Source organism: Ylistrum balloti, unplaced genomic scaffold (genome assembly GCF_031769215.1).
Source record: "Ylistrum balloti isolate Yb309-2 unplaced genomic scaffold, AGI_CSIRO_Ybal_v1 Utg370344, whole genome shotgun sequence".
Classification (NCBI taxonomy): Eukaryota; Metazoa; Mollusca; class Bivalvia; order Pectinida; family Pectinidae; genus Ylistrum; species Ylistrum balloti.
The window spans coordinates 1,162,423-1,177,212 of record NW_026782247.1 but is presented as its reverse complement, the minus strand read 5'-3'; positions in this window follow the sequence as shown (position 1 = coordinate 1,177,212).

Here is a 14,790-nt window from a genome sequence, read left to right as displayed (position 1 = left end):
ACTTCCGGCCAGTTTCATCTGCTATGTCGTCATGCTATATCGAGGTATTTAAGGGGTGTGTGAAGGAAATTTCCACAGAATTACATGAAGGGAAATTTCATTGACTGCTCGCAGATACACGGGACACATCCAGGACTATCAATAACTATGTAATTATGGAATTTATCTATCTTAATTTGTTAAAAAAATAACCGCTAAAATCCATGAATTTGGTATCGAGCGATCAGTACTGTTATCATCATCCCGTTATTGTCAAATCTAACAGAAAAAGCAACACTGGTGGAAATTACAAACCGATTCAACAAGGTTAGGGATGTTTCTGCTTCAAAACATGTAATTTAGAGGAAATAACACGAATCTGACACTAAAAATAGAGGATGTTAAAATACAGATGGAGGTAAGGCGAGGTTACAAAAATAAAAATTGAATAAAAGTGGGCATGATGGAGAATGTTAAGAAACAAAACGGAGGACAATTATTGGAGAAAAGTTATCATTATTAATGAAAGCCGTGTGGTCATCGAAACAAACAAGTTTTTTTTAAGAGAAAAGCATCTTGACCTGAATGTGTGTCCAGCAAAATAAAGGGATATGGGTTGTATAATTTAGCGGATGTTTAACAGATTTCGGTACAAGAACTGCGACTGCATGGTAATGTACAAAAATATTGTTGATGACAGTCAGTTGTGTATTTTAGTCGGACACTTCCCAAACAATGACTTCGTGCTGCAAGGTGACCCTGTCCATCGTGCTGGTGATGTGACACGCTTCATTGAAAGTTATCAGGACACCGAAATGAAAATGTTTGGTTAACGGTCAATCGTCTGTTACAGTTATCCGTAGGAAATATTTCGACATCACAGTAACTCTTTAAACAGTCGTCTGTTACAGTTATCCGTAGGAAATATTTCGACATCACAGTAACTCTTTAAACACATTCATTCTCTCTAGCAAAATACCAATTTAAGGACTGTATTCAACATTTCCAGGCTAAATTAAAGGTGATAACCTCCTATCTAATAATATACGTGAACTTTTCCTACATAAATAGGCACACTGCCCTCTGGCGTGTATTTCTGTATTCTTGACCGTATTGGATTATCAAGTATTCATCTTGATCAGATGAATGTTTTCCTAAACAAAGCGCAATCTCAAGCGTATTTAGAACCGTGGGTACATCAGTGGAAGTGGGTTATAGTATTTGAGGGATGTAGAAAAAGTTAACGTTATCCTTGTTCATTTCTAACGGATATTTTATTTGCCAGTTACTACGTTAAAAGATTTAATTCAAAATGAAAGGACATATGACGAAATATTAAGGTCGGATCTCATTTTTTCTTCTTTTTTTTTCTAAACAAAATTGGAAATATGTTGAAACTACGAGGTGAGAAATGTTGCTTGGACGAATAAAAGTGACACAGTCATATATATATAATTCTTTTCTGGAATTGTACAGATCAGTCAGTGGTCGGACTCTGTCAGCTGTGTTAACTTGCAGATATACATGACAATGAAATACATAATCTACTGGACTGTTTAACACTTGTTCGTACATGTTAAGCTCGGAACATATGTCGTATGCATGATAAACAGACATGTTCCGCTGATAAGTACATGTGTTTCACAAGAAAATACAATATACATTAACACCACGCCATTCTACCCAGGAGACAAATTCGTCTTCTCTTCGGCCACAAGACGTACCGAACAACCTGAACTATTCGCCAATGACAGACAGATCAGGATAACACAGACGAGAGCTGTCCACGACGCATGCGCAGACATTCCTATTCACATGAACACTTTACGGCATTTTTGCTGTTTCAGATAATTATTAGTATTCCGCTTTCTAAAGCAAAATTAAAAAAAAAACACGATGTTCAAGGTTAATCGAGATACAGGAATTTTAAACCGTTCGATTGTCATTTTTACAGTACTATTTTTAGACATAGCAAACAACAATATTAAGGCTGTGATATGCATGTAGTTTCCAGCATTTAAAGGTCAAAGGTCATTATCCCTGTGTTTCAAATATACTGATTTCTGATCTGTTAATTGGATTGACTTTTATTACTTAATATATCACTTTAAATCTTAACAATCGTTAACAGAGACAATTACAAAACCGCATGTTTTCATTCACATGACAAACTCGGGAAAGGAAAGAGGTAAGATACTCAAAATGGCGACTTGATTTTAAAAATCAAAAGCTCTTGTACCGTTTTATCCTCAAAATTTGGGGAAAAGAACTATTAAGTCGAAACTACCAATCTACATAATTCAGCTGTCTACGGTGTGCTGAAGTGCATTTTGTATATGAATAGAGACGATATACCTGAACATTGATGCGAATTTTTAAGTCATTGGGACTTGTCATAATTCACACGGAATTTAGTATAAATGATCGTCTGTTTAGTGCCAACAACCTATTCTTATCCCATACGACGTTGGGTATGGTTTGGGCTTTATGTCCCTAAGTAGCGAGGAAACTATAGGAACCGAATATATCCTAACTTCATTATCTGTCTAGCCAGTGTTTGTTAACTAGGTATAAGCACGTGTTGGACGGTCTCGTTATGTACCATTTTCATCACCTGCGCTCGTGCCTCATATTTAATGTCGTTGGGGAGTACAAACGCCCATCGGGTTCTCAAAATGACAGCTGATTTCACAATAGGTGTTTGGCATTTGCTTAAATGATTGCAGTCGAACCACAGGCACTTAACTCGCTGATGAAAAATAAATAGTATATATGTATTTGGCAGATGATTTGTCAAGCGAATGTCGTTAACAAGAGCCAATCAAACCCCTTGATTTATATTCGTTTTCGGCAAACAAACAATGACCGGTCTTGTTATGTGCCACGTGTTACCGAGTGCAGAACTGTTCATTGGGTGAGTAATTGGTCTCATGTTCATGTTTATGGAAATACGCAGCGTTTACAATAGGTACAGCGGAACAGTCCTTATTCATTTGAAATTTTTCGAGGAATTAAGTTACGAGCTCGTGTCCGACCAAAAAAAATTAGGAGGTGTTACTGTGTTGTTGTCTATTAGGGTGAAGTTACATACCAGACTTGTTAGTATTCTGAAAAAAATCGTCTTTATGACGTTATATTCGTTTTAGAGATGTTAACAAGTTTTGTTTTCGTTGTATTGACGTTAGAAACGACGATTTCCGAGTCTTACATTTACGTAATACTATTTCTCTTCGGAATGCCTTTGGTCAAACTGTTCTTATACATTTACAATCTCGTTTGGACCAATTGTTAAATCCTCAAAACCGGAATCGTCTTAACCGTCCCTCTTTACAGTGCGATATTATAACAAAATCCAAACTTGCTGCACATTCCGATTTCGTTTAAACTGTCCGAACTTATCCCACTCACATTTCAACAAACCGAATTCGTATCAACAGAGCAAACTTTTTAAAAAATTTCAACTTGCTTCAACAGTTCTGTTTGGTATTCATCATAACATTATACACTCACTTGTCTAATCCAGAGCAACATAAACTCGGCGTGGACCACTTTCTCTCCCGATCACATTGTAAGTGATATGTTATCTCTCTTCTGGCACATGTCATATTGCTTTACGCAGATAAAAATTATAATCAGCACTGATCTGGTTCATTTTCCTTATGTACATTACAGATAATTTATATTTTTGTGACATTTTGTTCTGATGAAAGATGTTCGATCCTCAATTAAATTTATCACCAAAAATCAGATCGATGAAAAGCAAGGATTTTAGAAATTCGTCTGTGTCGGCGCCCATACTGATTATTTACTACAAACAAGAATATTTAAAAAAATTTAGTGCGTGGATTTCGCGTAAGCTGTTGTGATGTCGTGTATCGCTGCCTTCAATTCTGCAGACATCCGCTATCGAAGAACTTTCATTTCGAGATGTTATCTTCCGTTTTTTTTTCAGTAGAAATCTTTAAATAGGTATCCAGATGTAAACCAGGGGAAATTTGGCAAACTAATCGGAAGTATATATCTAATAATGATACCATCTGCTGAACTAAAGTAAAGCAACTACACACATGGCAACTAATTATCAGTTTTCTATATTTTCCGTCATACTGCATTATGACGTCATAATTCAAATCATGACGGCACACTTCATTATGACGTCATAAGTCAAATTATGACGTCATACTGTATTATGACATCACCAGTCAAATAATGACGTCATATTGCATTATGACGTCATAATTCAAATCATGACCGAGTTTCAAACTTCGAACTGCTTCCAGTAGATGTTTCATCTGACGGATCCGGAAACCATAAAACAAAACATTGTTGAAGTAAAGTTGACAATTACATTTCATATAAAAAAGTTAGATACGTTCATTTTTTTGTTTTGTTTTATACATAATACAAGAAATTTGTTTCACACACTGTTGAAGATTTTCTAAACTTGCTTTTTATATTCCAAAATGGTTCTGAATCATATTTGCAAATGATAGGTAATTAAAGCAACCATGAAGACTAGCAAATATTAACAAGTAGCCAGTATCCAATAAGATATAGTTACTACAGCAAGTGATTCGGTAACTATCTTTATTAACATACACATTTAATTAATCAACCACATCTTCATTAAACGTGTTTTTTTCAGATTAGCTTTAAAAAATATGATTTGATGATGAACTGTCTGTAAAGAGGCATAGTAACAGATATTTGAAGGAAATTTTATTTGCATGAGAACCTTTCCAGACAAGTGATAAGCAGGTTATGTGATGGAATATTATGAACGCCCCACTAGATTATACGCTTGAATCTGCTTAGAAACCCGTTTGTAAAGCTAACAAATCTTAAAAATGAATTTGTCACTGCAGGAAGAAACTCTCCGTATCAGCTATAACGCTTCGCTACGCCTGCGCAGAGAGTCTAACCACCATGGCGAGCATTCATGCGTTATACACAAAAACACCTGTGAAATCGATCGTGGTAGAGCTGGACTCCCGGGATTTTATCACAAGTAATGACCTAATTCATACTGCAGATTCAAAAGCTAACTCCTGAATTATAAATTATGACATCGTGTGTCTCTCAGCAGCAGAGCTCGCTAACCGCTGGTTGGTATTAGTAAGGAGCATTTGGTATGTGTGAAGTTCCCCTTGTAAGGAAGACAGGATTCGATTATATCACTCGCGTAAAAATGATATCCATGATTATGAAATATCGTTTTTGTGTTTCTGTTTTGGAAATGTTTATTTTGTAGTTTTTGTTTCGGTAGTTTTCCGGTAATTCAATATGTTATTTTTAGAAAACGAACAATCAACTGAAAATACAGAAACTGAAAATTATTACATTCCGGTTAGCGTTAGCTACAACTAATTTGTGGTCAAGTTTCCATCGTCATAAGACTGAATAACCCTTTTTTCTGCTTTTATCTTGATACAATTGGTATGTCGAAAATAAGAAAACAAACAAATCACCAAAAAAATTAATTAGAAAATTAAAAAACCTACAAAAACAAGTATCATACTGTATATATCATATATTTTGTTATGAAATAACAAGGGGGTTAATTTGTAGGCTTAGCTAACTTATAGATAACGTTTCTCGAAAAAGCATGTGTGATTTCAAATTATAGGACGAGTTTAGTAAAGTAACTGGAACACCAACTTTCATTTGAGATTCTAACTGTCACGGAATCGACAAAAAAAAAAAAAAAAAAAAAATGGGGGGGGGGGGGGGAATTGATATTGTTTCCTCTTTATTAGTGTGCTTTCAGTGCCGACACTGTCATAGTTATATTATGATGTCATTAAATGATGACGTCACATCAGCTGCCATTTATTCATAATATCACAATATTGTTTTTACACGTGCATTACGCGGTAATGAATATATATATCATATGATGGATGTGAATTTAAACATCTACAGTAAGGATCCGTCAGTAGTTTAGTCCACCTGATCCGATTTGAAGCTAACCAGGAACTATTTATGAGCATATAAAATAATGCATTTAGTAGTCAACTGAGCATGGAATATTTACGCCTTGGTAGTATCGTAACAAAACCCGATCTTCGCCTTTTTTATCTGATTGTTAAACACTCTACACGAAATGTTGATATTGTTTGGTATCAAACTGTGGTTAAATGCTGTATGTCTAGCCTATTGGAATAAATACGAACCTCCTCAAAGATAAGCCCGCCTGTCATTTAATAGATAATCGATAGATAAAAATATTGTGTTTTTGTGTCAATATTCCCTTGTGATTCACTCGATAAATCATGCAGAATGATCACTTCACAAACGAAATATATGTATATACATAGATATTCGACATACTCATGTACTTTTGATACAGCCGCCATTTTGAAAGATGGCGGAACCAGAGATAATGATCGGTTTATTTTAAACAAATTTATTTATTGCTTCTGGAATAAACAAGAGTATTGGTCGCAAGTTATGACAACTTATAGAAACCATCTCTTCCATGATTTAATTCAACAGCGGGACAGCAAAAATAAACGTATCTGTACATTTTATACAATCGAACGAATATGGAAATCAGAAGATTGAACGAGGAAACAGGTTGAACGTGTAGGGAGATAGCAAGATTATCATACATCAGTTCTTATCATGAAAAAAAAAATTTCATGGTAATATATGAAATATCTGCCTTGTTACACATTCCAGACTTGATATGTGTCCATGTACATGCTGAATAACCTTGCTCTATCCATGCTCCACTTATGTGTTTCAATGTGCCTGACAGAAACGAATATACGTGTTATAAAGTTTATTTCAGAAACAAATCGCGTATGACACGACTTTCCAGAAAGGATCGTGATGGGGTTGGGCAGGTTGGATAGAAAGACGAAAAATATAAGGTTAGACTGTGGGATAGTCTCGTCTGTTCTGCAAGCCTAATCAGGAAATAGGCAGAAACTATTTGAAAATACGTGTCAATATCCTGTATTCTTATATTCCTGTAGGGTAGATTTTGTATGGTTCAAATTTCGCGGATTAACCTTGAAACAAAAAAGATGTACATTTTATTTTTCCCGAAGGTCTTGTAACAGACTAAAATTTTCCCTAGATTTTTGTCGATATTGTTTCGCGGTTTTAAACATCACCGGCAATAACGATAAAATCCGTGGGAAAATACATAGATATATAGAACTCGGCTGTACTCCTGTGTCAGGAAACAGACAGGATTAAGATTAAAATGACCAGTTACAAATCAAAATAAATGTAACTTAAGAAATCGATATGGCTGAAGGTATTAAATTTTTTAAAACTGTCTATTTCTCCAAAGTTTATGTCCTGGTAAGCCACAAAACTATATGTCTGTGGAGGAAAACACACCTACTGAGTACAGAATAAAAAATAGCAAATAAACCACACAGATCACGCCGTCTGGACGACAGTGCACAGATATATATGTCTTTTCAACACCCACACAGAAGGTGTAAATATAATACTGGCTGTTAAGCCGTTCTCAATTAAACATATCTTCGTCGCTACAGTGACTGCCGTGAGTACGACGCACTCTTAATATATGATACAAACACATATCCCACACCTTTGCTCTGTGTTCTGCGGTACTTTCCCATCACCATGCAGTTGTAACAATTTTGTTTGCTGGGCTTATTAGCCTGAGAATAGCAAGTGCCATTTTGAGTAGTTGGTATGTATTTCACTGAACAACATGAAAGAGGTCCATCACATGGAATCCAAAGTAATTAGGAAAAAGTGGAAAGCCCGAGGACTATATACGTCAGCCCAAAACTGAATCGACTCTCAGCTTCCCCAGAAACACAAATAAATAAATAAACAAAATTAAAAATGAATGAATAAATTAATGAATTTGTTTATTTGAAACTTTTATTATATAATTGCTATACACATGATTTCACAAATGGAAATATCATGATATTGCATTAGTCAAAATGGTATGTCTTTTACACGGGAAAAACAATAACAAACAAAATGATTAAAAACAATTACTATTTATAAAATCACTCAACTCAAAATCTAAGATCACATGTTCAACATACATATCGATTTCATTGAACCTTTTTAGTAAACTGTCAAGGAAATAGTTGTTGTTGATATTTGTATAATATAGCCGTTAAATACAAATAAGGTTTTTTTAGAAAATGGAGACTGGCATCGCATTGCGAAACATTTGACAAAATCTGATAAAAACGAACAAAGGTGTTAATTTATTAACAGATAGAATAACACACGGTGTCAGTAAAATTACTCATGTGAAAAGAATATACCTTTTATACGTAAAAGCTTATTCAATGAAGATGGTTACTGAAACGTATGGAGGCGATGAGTGTAATTATCGGCACAAGGATTTCCTGAAAGTCCTTCGGCAAGATCTTTAACACTTATGAATCTATAAAAGTATGTGGAGGAACTTTCGCATTTCATTCATTGAGGTATTCACTAGCTAGTACAAACAGAACCTGGCTAAATATGACCCCGAAAACACTCTTAGGAATATGTATGCTGTACAGTGAGACAGACACACGGCGGGATTCCCGTGATGTTGTACAGTGAGACAGACACACGGGCGGGATTCCCGTGATGTTGTACAGTGAGACAGTCAAACGGCGGGATTCCCGTGATGTTGTACAGTGAGACAGTCAAACGGCGGGATTCCCGTGATGTTGTACAGTGAGACAGTCAAACGGCGGGATTCCCGTGATGTTGTACAGTGAGACAGACACACGGCGGGATTCCCGTGATGTGTTTAATGAGGTACGTAGACAATCAAGGAGATTCTGTCTAACAATGACCACGACTATTCACAGAAACGTTACAGTCAAAAACAAATTTGATACAGTAGAGTTTATCTTTTTTATTAAACAAGTAAATGTTAAATTTAGATATAATCTGTGGAGCCTATTCATTAAAGTTATTAAAAGACGAAATATAAAGAGATACCTTTTAAATCTGACAGGCTACATCTATAAAGAACTACTTTAATTTATATTTCAGATTTTAATTTTCCCACAGATCGAAAACGATACGGATTATGTCTTTGCAACGCCATTAAGTTCACGCATCATCTCGCGAGAATTATATGACACGTTTTGTGTATATATACATAAGTACAACACTAAAACATCGGGCTGCGTACCTTATCAGATAAATTAAATACTGGTTTAGAATATTTTGTATAAGTGTAAATTGTATTACTGTGGACCAAGCTTTAAATATATTTGTTTACATGAATACAAAATATCGATTGAAATCGATTGATTTGTAGTAAGTAAAACATACATGGTATTATGGCTACGTCTGTACGCTGGGTTCAATAAACACTCGTCCTGTCCATTGATATATCATGATTTGCATGTGATTTCTACTTCATTCACTGACGTCGATCAATGTGTATCAAAGGCTATCATCCTCGGGACGATATACGAAGGCACGTGTCTATAAATGTACCTGGACAGGTGTGATATTTACCTGTTTCGTCTGTGATGACTTTTTCTACTGTGGATTATCATCAAGACGTATAATCTAGTGTTATTCTGTAAAAATATTTCTTTGTGTTATTGGAATAAGTATTTGGATTACGTGATAGACAGGTAAGTAGGTAATCTATATCTTTACTGATGACGTATACTATTTCAGAAATATGTTTTGAAAAATATCCAAGAAAAATACACTTTATTTAAAATTTTGTGTCAGATTGTATTCGCGTTTTGTATGGTGTTTTCTGTTTGTTTGTTTTGTTGTAGTCTTTTTTTGTTGTTGTTTTGTTTTAGTACAGCCTACATTTTCGTACTGTTTACGGTTAGCTTTATTAAACATGAAACCACAACCATTAACCAGAAGAATATATGTTTTTGGCTGTCGTGTTTCAATAACCAGCCAAACAGAGACCAATTATGGCGCAAAGCACGCGCCATATTTCATTTATATTGGAGTAAGTCCATCAACCGGGTCTAGCGCGTCATAAGAAATCGCGATCGGTGACACAGCACGTGGCGCTATTGATGATACATTTATACAAAAACGTCCCCGTGATGTATGTTTCAGGAGTTCCCGTATTAGTGACTGTACACGTTGATTCGATTTTAAATCGATTTTATGATAACATAGATACCACACAGCGTACGTAGATCAAACTTATAGTGAGGACTTCCTTCACTGTAGAAATATTTACACGTACAGCACGTGCAGATTGTGTCGATTGGTATCTGGACAGTCTCTTTACGTAATTTCTGTTTTAAAGGTAAAACTGTATTTGATTTTAATGTACATATCAATTTGCTTTTTTTTCTCTTATGAATGCATTTGTTTGTATTACGGAAACCTGTACGTGAAATCCTGATTTTTTATGTCGTCATTAGTAGATAATTTTTCTCGTTATAACGAAGCTACAATATAACTATCTCATTATAACGAGGTAAGTGAGCTATTAATATATAGATAGGAAAACAACATCGAGATGACACGTACATGCTTTCGTACATGTATCTTGATCTTAAGGAATACTGAACAGAGTATCGATATTACCATTCCTAGTACTGTTAAATGTACGAGTGTAACCGCATCTTTGATAAAATTGAGATCAGTTTTTAATCTGAAAAATGCGTTTAATAATCAAACAAATAAGTAAAAAACTAAACTTCCTTCACATGAACACAAGAAATTTCATCCCTTGTTGCACAAATCATAACTCAAGCTTAGAATCAGTAAGACGAGAGCAATAACAAAAGACAGTTTGATAGGAGACTCCAGGAATACCATAAGTAGATAAAAAGCCCCGGTGTTCCAGAAGGATAAGCGCCTTTTGTTTTATCAAAGGTCGGCAAATCCTATTTAAATGCAGGTCTATCCATGTAATGCCATGTTTCCAACGCGAGAACAGTGTTGATAACAGCGAAGTCATTTACATATAATAGATAATGTAAACCAAACGTTTGTCACGTGACTGGCCTGTCTGACATGCCGTTCAGGCCGTTCTATCATATGGCTCACGGATATTTACGTACTGATGACGTCATAGATAGTCGACGTTACATTATTTATCCAAATTTCTTAATAGGTTTAATTTTGTTGTCATGAATCTGTTATTATCCGTCGAAACGTAAAAAAAAACAGTTGTATTGTAATAAAATCTCCAGAAAATAAATAAAACTGTGAATAAATAATTAAATATTTTAATGAAACAGAGATCCTTTTCACAGAATAAATATATCAGAATATTGTTTCCAGTAAAACTGCATGTATACTAATGATATTGATATAAATAGGCAGGCTGTTTGTCAGTCCGTGTCCTTTATAAAATATCAGTAAAATTCACCAGATCAGCTTACATACGGAACAAATGATATCTGAGGCCCTGTCGTAGCTTGAACATAAAAATAATTAAACAGATTAATATGTATTTAACCAAGAACAAGCATAACTGAAATATCTTTTCACTTAAGATTATAATGTAACTCAAAAATCTATTTTTAAGTTTTGTTAAGTCAACAAGGCTTTGAAAATATAGCCAAATGAAGCATTGTCAACATTTCTTAAAAGTCCAATGAAGTTAAATCTGGGTTGCATGTCCTTGTAACAAGCTTCATCCGTCACACTAAAATTACAGAGAAAAAACATTTAATTTTAAATACGACACCGGTTTTAAGTGAAAATTGTCAAGGGGTGCAATTTAGGTTGTAATGTTAAAAATGGATAACCTTGTTGATTATTTCTTGAAATTGGCCAGGTTCTGAAAGCATGTCATTTCAAACGATCATTTAGATAATGAGATAACATCTTCTGTTCAGTCCTTTATTATCAGATTTTCTCCTTAAGTGTCCAATGATAAATATTGTTATACCTAAAGTAACACTACATCCGTGATAGTAATGTAAAAGACACAGGTAGTAAGTGTAGTGTTATTTACATGGCCGTTGTTGTCGATGAAGTAGAAGACTTACTATTCCGGAACACCTGGTCTTATTCTCCTTGCACTTTTTCTGGGGTCTACTTTTAAGGATGTATACCTTTGACGCTTAACCGGAAGTAAGACATAATTCAATATAGAATGAATTCCAACAAAATATCTGATGTTTTTTTTTTATAATTTTACTCACTTTGATATCTAAACTTAAAATGGACGTTTTTATGATATCTTGAAGAAATATCGCTCGTGGACTACTTTTTTTCGACGGCGTAGTTAACGGTGTGATTCGGTTTATATCCACAATAAGTGATATTCCTGTAAAGTTAGATATTCTTTATCTATAACGAACATTTTCTAACGATTTTCCAAAATAATATCAGTAGCAAATATCACCTCTGTTGTCGGACAAACATATGTGATAGAAATACATCTGGGCAGTTGGAAATTAAGCAGACACATATACATATAAAATATTTAACACTGAACTGTTACTAAATGGTAGCATTCAGTCGATATAAAACAATTTGGGTTACAGATCAACAGATAGTAATAGTTTAATGCTTAGATTTACATTCATAATTTTTTTGCTGTATCTAATGACGCGTTAAAATTTCCCACTTACCATATCACCGATGTCATCAACTTAAAATACCGAAACAGCAGAAATTACCCGGAAGGAATAATGTAGTCCCTTGTGTCGTCATAAATAACATGCACATTAAATGATTTTTGCACAAATGGAATCTTATTTTAGAAAAAAATCTTGTGTTAGTTCGACATATTATATTAAATGCTTCAATAAAAACTATAATATTTCACTTTTTGTTATTCATAAGAAATTCGCGCATTGATATTAATTCATTAGGCGTGACGCGGCTCCTAAGAAACGCTTGGGTAGAATGACCATTTGGATGGCTATACATGACAGTAAGTGTGGAAAAAATGACGATATTTTCCTCTCCGTTATCTATTTAGAAAAAAAAAACATATCGTACACCCATGAACTGTTGTATTGACAAAGAATCCTGGGGCTGATGTCATGGATGTGCTGGTAGTGAATGTGATCTGTGAGCTTTGGGTGTTTCGATAACGTGGTTGATCATGAGTGACGATTTGATCGGAAGTGGAGAGGTCAACAAAGCTGTACTCAAAGTCTTTTTTTTATCTGACAAGAAGGAACATTTCTCGTGTAGGACCTTAATGAAGATTAATTTTTGTGAGAGGACAAAAATGATATGCCTGTAACCCTGATCTTTGAGATGTTGTATGGCTTTTGCCCAGATGCAGCGAGGTGTGTACTTTTTGTCTACATCGGCTGATTTACATTTAAGCATTGAACTGTTACTGGTAGTATGAATACAATTTTGAATTTAAAATAAAACCGGATTGTATGTATGCAAGCTCTGTATATTTTATGTTACTGGCGGCCATGTTTGTTTACATTGGAGACACTATCAGCTGTATTTATACACCGACCTCATCACTGTAGACTGTAGTATTCAGTCTCATATACTACAATTTGGTGTAATAACGACATGAAGGCAAATGCAATACAGAATGTAAATATAACTTAATGATCTTGCCAGTAATGGTCCGGAAAAAATCTTCCTCTCTTTATATACTTCTTATATATTCAACAATAAAAAATGAAATTCATATGCCAAATGATAAGGTAGGAGTCATACCAGTCGCCATATTGGTCTGTAACGTATTGCGCAAGTGACAACCATTATGACTTTTTCAGAGTTACTGCCCTTTGTTTCAATTTGCCATTTTAGCGATACTATAAGCTTGACAGCCTCCTGGAATGCAATCCGCGCCATTTGTATTTGCAATCCGCGCCATTTGTATTGTCGACCTTGGTAGATCCGTAAAGGATTCTACAAATCAAATATGGTATGTTAATGTACGAACATGGTTAAATATCTTTGTCCAATTTCTTCAAAACACCATCTTACGATATAATCTGCCCATGACCTAATTAATACGATTCACATAAACCGTTATTGAGTAACGACATAGAGTTTTGTTTGGTTTGCCGGATTTTTCAGTCCCGTGAACAGCCATGCTTATTGTTATGTGGTGTCTATCTGTTATTACCTTTCAATAACAAAAGGACTTGATACAAGTTGTACAACTTATACAAATTCCGGTCCACGAAATAACACATAGAGAAATGTATATGAAATTAACTACGGGATCGGATATCAGAGTATCTAAGATACAAACTTGTATTATCTTACCCTCTTATTTAATATCCGGTAAACAAACCAAGAGAGAGGGGGGAGAGAGAGGGGGAGAGAGAGGGAGAGAGGGAGAGAGGGAGAGAGGGAGAGAGGGAGGGTGAGAGAGAAAGAGAGAGAGAGAGAAAGAGAGAGAGAGAGGGAGAGAGAGGGAGAGGGAGGGTGAGAGAGAGAGAGAGAGGGGGAGAGAGGGAGAGAGGGAGAGGGAGGGTGAGAGAGAAAGAGAGGGTGGGAGAGAGAGGGAGAGAGAGGGAGAGGGAGAGGGAGAGGGAGAGAGGGAGGGCGAGAGAGAGAGAGAGAGAGAGAGAGAGAGAGAGAGAGAGAGTAATTTGTTAGAATACCAAATGTATTGCTGTGTATGCAAGAAAAAAATATTCGTTTCTCTATTCGGAAAGATTTGTGTCTCCAAAAGGAAGCAAATTCACAGAAAGATGTATATATGCATTAAGTTGACGGAAAAGTGTAATCCTTCATTCAGCGTAGGTATTACAACTGATAAAGTAGTGATATGTAGGTAACGAGACTGGCTCGAAGTGATTTCTCAATGTACATGCTCGATTTCTTAATTTTGTATGCAGGCCATTATTTTCCCCGCTTACTGATCAAACAAATTAGGTACCTGGGGTGAATCTATACTAGGAATTACATTGTTGAAAC